Below are 8,191 nucleotides of genomic sequence, written 5' to 3'. Positions count from 1 at the left end.
CTTTTAATTTATCTGGCAATTTTAGATCATGATCAGGACCACACAATTATATATTTCTTTTGGGGGAGATCACCATTAAATGCTTACACAGAACTTCACAACTAAATACAGAGGAAGGTGCCCATAATCCTTACATATTTTTTACTCCCTCCCCCCCACGCTTATTGCTCTCCTATTGACAGTTTTAAAGGTGCAGGACCTTTTAGAGAACACAAATGTAGCTAATCAGGATGTTCTCCAAATGAGCATTAGCCACCAGCCCTTAACTTATCAGCCCATTCAACGGGGAAACCATAGTGAGCAGATTGATTTGCTCATCAGCCTCTGCCAGTCCAATGAAGAGCATGAATCTTGTCTCAGACATACATCAATAAGACTAGAGTGCCCTTCATTGTGCAATTTGCCATCTGGCATTAAAAGATTTATTCTACATGTCTTGCATTATAGTGGCACCTGAAGTTCTTGCAATAATTAAGTCAGAATCATTGTTTCTTTTATAATTCTTATTTTTAAGAGTTCATAATGCAAATGTAAGGCAAGGCCTGACTATCCATTAGGCCTACAAGGCCCATGCCAAAGATCCTAGTGGTCTGATGTGTGTGTTAAAGACTGTTCTGCTGTACTCTATTTAAGTCTAACTGCAGTTCCGGCTTGTAGGGTGCTGCTGCTCTTTGTGGAGCTGGATGATTCTTGTCTCAACATCCTTGCTCCTCTGTTCTCCATTTCTGCAAGAGTCTTCCCTATACGTTTTACACTGCAGATGTGATGAGGTGCCACTGTTGAGATCTGTACTGAGACTAGGATTAGGTTGTGGGTAAAATGGAATATTGGGATTTGAGGCCAAATTTGAGGTAAAGTTTGATGATGCTGAAATTTCGTTAAGTGCTTTCTGTGAGGTTTTGACTCAAACCAGTGGATATTCTGATGGATTTCTACCATCCTGAAACGTATTTGAACTGAATCTGATAAACAGGCTCATTCTAGTTCTGAATCTGTGTCAGACTCAAAAACATAGTATGGGTTTGGATTAAGGGGTTGAAATCCAAGCCCTTTCCCCACCCTGTGAAATTCGGTGGAGGCAGGTCAGATTTCAGGTTCCAGATTTCAGATTTCAGCCCTATTCTACTTTGTACTTACATAGGTAAGCCAAGAATGTTACAAAAGGTGTGGGGGATACCCAAAACATTAATAAAATTGGGTTTCATAAAAATTCATGAAGATTACAATAGTCTAGGACAGCGGTTCTCAAACTGTGGGTTGGGACCCCAAAGTGGGTCGCAACCCCATTTTAAGGGGTCGCCAGGCCTGGCTTAGATTTGCTGGGGCCCAAGGCAAGAGCCGAAGTCTGAGCCCCACCACTGGGGCTGAAGATGAAGCCCAAGCCCCACCACCTGGGGCCAAAGCCCGAGGGCTTCCACCCTGAGTGGTGGGTCTCAGGTTACAGGCTCCCTGCTGGGGCTGAAGCCCTTGGGCTTCAGCTTTGGCCTCCCGGCCTGGGGCAATGGGGCTCGGGCTTTGGCTTTTGCCCCCCCCCCCCAACTTGGGGTGGCAGGGATCAGGCTTTGTTTCACGCTTTGGTCCCCGCTTCTGGGGTCATGTAATAATTTTTGTTATCAGAAGGGGGTCGTGGTGCAATGAAGTTTGAGAACTCTGGTCTAGGATGAGGCCTGGGGAACACAGATGAACGTCTAATAAAAGGGAATTTTGAAAAAATTGGAGTTCATTAAATCAAGGTTTCTCTGCACTGTTTCTTTTCTAAAGATGTCAAAAATCTGTACAAATACAAATCCTCAAAATGCCACGGTCAGGGTGATAAATAATACTACGCACTCTACAGATGGAGACACTGAGACATAGAGCGGATACATCTCTGCGCCTCAGTCACACACACCAACATCATACACAAACAAACAGAACCCAGGAATCCTGACCCTCCCCCCACAGTCCATTTCTCTATTAATTATATGACATTCACTCTGCCATATCTATTTCTATAAGTTTGATTTATTAATTGCACTGGAATTTTTGTTTTTTTATATAAGTAGTTTATATAAGAAACCTAAATTTGATATAAAATAACATTGTACAACATAGCATAGAAGGAGTGACAGTAAGGAAAATATCTGAAAGGCATTCATTTGTTTCACCTCTTCACCATATGTTATATGGAGACACTAATATGTAAAATGAACAAAGCAAAAGACTAAAGTCCCTATGAGTCCAACCAATTATGTCAGTCTTCCTTCTGTCCAGTTTTTGGCATTTTGTTGCCATAAAAGGTAGATAAAGAGATGTGGTTTTGCTATTTTCCTTCCTGTGTTTTCATTGAATGGTAACTAGGACAATAAATAATAATTGGCCAGTATCTTTCCTGGATAATTTAATTTTATTCCTAAATACACTATCCCATATATGTTTAACCCTACGAAAAAGAATCCAAGGGAAAAGGGAATCTGATTATTGTGTACTGGAAATTTATACTTTTTAATATGAAAGCTTCTTTTAATAAAGAATTCATGTGAAAGGGCTTCTGCATATATTCAGCCTGGTTTATAGAAAATGTTTCTTTTTACAAGGTTATTACTGCTAGTTTTTCCTGTATTACCACTTCAGTCCATACCCAGCAGTCAGCTTCATCCTTTACAAACTACTGAGGAGACAGAAAAAAGTACATAAAACTCTTTGTTGGTACTGCTATGATATCAAATAAGCTTTGGGTTCCACATCAGTAGTACTGCATCATTACAACTATGGTGTTGCATAGTGAAGGGGGAAAGAAAAGGAAAGCATTTTTAAATTTTAGTTGGTTCACATCATCCAAATGTCTACCATATGGGGTTCTAACCAGCCTGGAGGTCCCAGCTAGGGAGTTACAATTCCCCCAGCCTATTAGAGCAGGATCATTTGGATGAATGGATTCTCTGTGTCACCTCTCCCTAGGCTGCAAAATCCAGCTGATCACATCTGATGACAATCTTGTTGGACTATTGGAGGAGAAATAAATGGATAACTCATAGATACAGGGAAAGTGGCTACAATGTTTCCTAAATTCTCTGGTAGTTCCCTAAACCATATCTCTTAGATTACTTATTCATACTCAGAGATTAGAAGGTGAGATTCTGTGTTGGGAGAGGGAAGGATGCTTTCAATAGCTGCATGGATATTAGTGCTTTCCTACCAGCTAATCCACAGGGAAGGCCAAATATTTCCTTCTCACCCAGAGTTCAGGAGTCATAATGGGAAATGAGTACAAAAAGAGTTGTGTGGGAGGTCAAAGTGGAAAGGTTGGCCAAAATGAAAAGGCAATTATCTAGGGAAATGTTACCAGAATTACAAAGCTTTGGTTTTTCACTCATGTAATCAGAGCTGCAGTTATTTTTCCAGTACATATAAGGAGGGGCTGGTGCTTACAGTCAGCAGGTGTACAATTCCTCCAAGTGATCATTAGAGACTAGCAGGCTCAGATTTTAATTCATTCATAGTATAGAGAATGTATTCAAAAATCTGCAAAAACTGTTCTTTGTACTCTCAGAATTCCCCATAAAGTATCTCAAATGTTTTGTCTCTAAACATTTTGAAAACAATAGAACTAAAAATAAAACTTTCAACTTGCTCACACATATGGTTTTGTGTGTGTGAGACCAACTGTTTTGGTTTGTGTTTCATTTAGGACTGAAAGTCTACCTGTGTACAATTAATTCCTGGGAATTTGTTGTGGTTTTTTAGCCCAGGTAAATGCAGTAAAATGAGAGGTGGAAAATGTAGATAATTTTTTGGTAAATAATAAACCCAAATAATAACATCAAAAATGCAGTAGGAGCTCCTGTGCCTGTCTGACCTGGATCTGGAACCCAATGGCACCTCTTGTGAACTGAGACTGCCTTTAGTATCCTGTCTGTGAGCAGTAACCAGGCAGTCCCTCACTCCAATTAAATATAGCTTGAAGTTATACCGCTCTGTGCTCGGATCCAGCTGACAGCTCACCAGCTAAGCAGGGTCAGGCCGGTTCCACATTTGGAAAGGTGGTTTCCCACAGCATCTTGGTTACAGGGATGGAGATGCTGATGACGCTCATTAAAAAAATAATGCGTTAATTAAATTTGTGACTAAACTCTCCCTTGGAGGAGAATTGTACATCCCCTGCTCTGTTTTACCCACGTTCTGCCATATATTTCATGTTATGGCAGTCTCGGATGATGACTCAGCACATGGTGTTGTTTGTTTTAAGAACACTTTCACTACAGATTTGACAAAACGCAAAGAGGGTACCAATGTGAGATTTGTAAAGATAGCTACAGCACTCAACCCAAGATTTAAGAATCTGAAGTGCCTTCCAAAATCTGAGTGGGATGAGGTAAGAAGCATGCTTTCAGAAGTCTTAAAAGAGCAACACTCCAATGTTGAAACTACAGAACCCGAATCACCGAAAAAGAAAATCAGCCTTCTGCTGGTGACATCTGACTCAGATAATGAAAATGAACATGCATTGGTCTGCACTGCTTTGGATTGTTATTGAGCAGAACTCCTCATCATCATGGACGTATGTCCTCTGGAATGGTGGTTGAAGCATGAAGGAACATATGAATCTTAAGCGCATCTGGCACATATATATCTTGCGATGCCGGCTATAACAGTGTCGTGAGAATGCCTGTTCTCACTTTCAGGTGACATTATAAACAAGAAGCGGGCAGTATTATCTCCTGCAAATTGTAACCAAACTTGTTTGTCTGAGCGATTGGCTACACAAAAAGTAGGACTGAGTGGACTTGCAAGCTCTAAAATTTTACACTGTTTTATTTTTGAATGCAGTTTTTTGTACATAATTCTATATTTGTAAGTTCAGCTTTCATGATACAGAGATTGCACTACAGTACTTGTATTAGGTGAATTGAAAAATACTATTTCTTTTGTCTTTCTACAGTGCATACACTTGTAATCAAAAATAAATATAAAGCGAGCACTGTACACTTTGTATTCTGTGCTGTAATAGAAATCAATAATTTGAAAATGTAGAAAACACCCAAAAATATTTAAATAAATGGTATTCTATTATTGTTTAACAGTGTGATTAATCACGATTAATTTTTTTAATCGTGCCATTAATCGCAATTAATATTTTTAATCGCTTGACAGCCCTACTAGAAACTAACTTTTGTTAAAGGAAAGCTGAGACTCTGATGTAATCATAGGATCTTAAAAGCTGGGGCTGTAGGAATGGGCTTATAATGCTGGTGCTTTAATCCATCCCTGGCTGGTTATCTATGAAGTGGCATTCTTCTCTCTGACCTAATCCTGAATTCAGAAAGTTGTGTGAGTCTGGAAGTGTCGTCTTTTGAAGATGATGAAAAACTGGGTTCCTGATCACTTGTGGTCTTTAAAGATTGATGGTACTTTTTGAATGAGTAGGGGTTTATTTCCTGCTAAACCAAACAAATTCATTTGGATAATTACATTCAGTTGATATACTGTTCTTTATTTCTGGTTATAAACTGTTATGTATTACTGATGTGCACTAATAAACATCTACTATATTTAATCCCAGAAATTTGCTGGATTTGTGTTATTAGATTAAAAAATGATTCACGTATCTCTTTTAAACATTGACTGGGAACTGTGCTGAAATACCAAGATAAAGAGTGAATAATTCCAGTGGTAGTTCCAACCCAAATGAAACCAGAATGTACTTGAAATCACACAAGGGTTTGTTGTCTTGAGGTTTCCTCCAGCCTGATTTCCAAATCAGAGGGTTCAGATGCCTGTCAGAGAAGAATTCAAGCTTCTGGATCCTCATTGAAGCTGAACCTGTAAATCTGTTAGGGTTAGAGAGATTTATCTCCTTATTAAAGCAATACCAGAACTGCTGTGATTTAACTTGATATTTGTACTGTCCTTTGTTATATACTCTAAGTAGACAAGAGCAAGAGCAGGCAACCTCTAAAAGTTTATTTATTCCAGTTACTTGTAACTAATAACAAGGATTGTCCTTCAATCACATTAATATGATCAAAATGTATGATCTAGAGACATCTTCTCTGTTGTGTATTCCTTTACTAAGAGTTCAAATCAAGAAGGAACAATTTCCAGGAACTCCTGCAGACCACAGTTAAGCTCTCAGCAGTGGAGTACAGCATGGCAGTAGCTATTAAAATGGGAAAAAGAAAAGGAGTACTTGTGGCACCTTAGAGACTAACCAATTTATTTGAGCATAAGCTTTCATGAGCTACAGCTCACTTCATCGGAGTAAGCAGTGCAAGACTGAACTGATCGGTACCTCAGAATCACTTTTCTTTCCTTACTACTGCCTTTACTTTTAGAATTTACTTCCTCCTCCCCTTCTAGTTCACTCTTTTGGTGTCTCAATGTTATTTTTTTCTTTTCCAAGTTGAAACACAATTTAAAAACAAAAATGAGAAGTACTGAGGAAAAGCTTCTGAGACCTGGGGCACTTTATGGTAAATATTGTTTCATTTAGACAGAATATTTCTCTGTACTAAGGAGGTTTCTCTTACTATATTTGTTGTTACTCTTATGCTGTGGGAAAATGAACTTCCATTTGTATTATTGTGAAAATTACCGTGGTGCTGTACTCTTTTGTTTTGTTATGTCTGCACCTGTTGCCCAGATTTGCCTATGTTTAGAGACCCCAGGTCCCTCTAAGAAATATCTACTTTGTATTTTGTGGGAATAAAACTTTATTTTATTAAAGTTTTGACTGGTCTGCAATCTGAAAGAGAGAATAGAACCTAGTTGTTCAGAGGTTTGTCAGTTAGGGGCTGGCAATACACTTGGTGCTGTACAAGATGCAATTAAATGGTCCTGCTCAAGGAATTTACAATCCAAAAGGCAGATACAGACACAATAGGATGCACTGAAAAACACTAGTTATCCGTGAATCTACATAGAGGAGGTTAATGTATTTCTAATTTTCAATTTTCCATGTATAGACAAAAATGCACATGTTGATTTATTTGGCTGGTATTCATTTAACAAAGTTCCTGTCACCTGCTTTTTTGATAAACATGAAGCATCTTTAAGCAAACTGAGTGCTAAACTGAGCAATTCAATGACTAACAATGATGAGGGATGTAATGACTTGCTTCTACACCTGGATCACATCAGTAGGCTGAGTGAATCATTATGGGTTAAGTTCTTGGAATGTGCAGGAATTAAAGAGCCCATGAAATGGGGAGCCGTAAAAATGTTGGCACTTCTCAAAGGAAAAGATACAGTGCATGGCTTGAAAAAAAGCACAAAGCTGACAAAAACAGAACAAAAACTTTCATGCCCTTTTATTAGGACAGGTGTTCCGTGCCTCATTTAATACACCTGGAAGAATCGTATGTATCCTAATAATTACTGATGAAAACGTATTCAGATGGGGATGGGAGAAAGTTGCTAGGTTAAAGGTGAGGTTAGAAGGCAAAGTTTCACTGCATCTAATGAGTGCAAGTCAAACTTTTACAAGCAGCAATCAGGGGAAAAATCTCTAACTGAAGGCATTCTTAGAATCTTTATTGCTGGTGATTTTAATTGCCAGAAACCGTCTCTGGGCTAGATTCAGTGCTGTGCCTCTCAGGAAGTGCAAGACAAAAGGCATGTCTAAAAAGGAAGGTAGCAAAGATGGCTTTATGCCACTTTTTATGTCTCCCAGGTTCTGGGCTATCTAAGGTATTTACATGTTGCCCATTGCCATAGTATCTGAGAGCCTCACAATCTGTAATGTATTTATTCTCACAACACCCCGAGAGGTAGAGAAGTCCCGTGTTCCCCATTTTACAGATGGGGAATGCAGATGGAGAGAGACTATGGGTCAGGTTTTCAAAGGTATTTATTTAGGAATCTAAAGATGCAGAGGGATGCCTAATGGGATTTTCAAAAGCGCCTAACTTGCTTAGGCACCTATCTACATCTTTAGGCACCTAAATACATCTGAAAATCCGGTTGTGACTTACTCAAGGTCACACAGGGAGTTTGTGGCACAGCAGGGAACTGAGCTCAGGTTAATGCCCTGACCACTGGACTATCAATTCCTCTCTTCCAGCTACTGGGGCTAGTCCAGCCGTCAGGATAAGTGAGAATAGGCACACAGGCTGCTCTTGCAGCAGCCTTTCTACAGGTAGCAATGCGGTTTTCTGCAGACCAGAATAATTGGATCATAGCACTCCTGTCCCTCACCCTCCCACCCTCAGCA

This window comes from Lepidochelys olivacea (genome assembly GCF_965140295.1).
Source record: "Lepidochelys olivacea isolate rLepOli2 genome assembly, chromosome: 4".
In the NCBI taxonomy this organism is placed as follows: domain Eukaryota; kingdom Metazoa; phylum Chordata; order Testudines; family Cheloniidae; genus Lepidochelys; species Lepidochelys olivacea.
Note: the sequence above shows the minus strand (reverse complement) of the source record.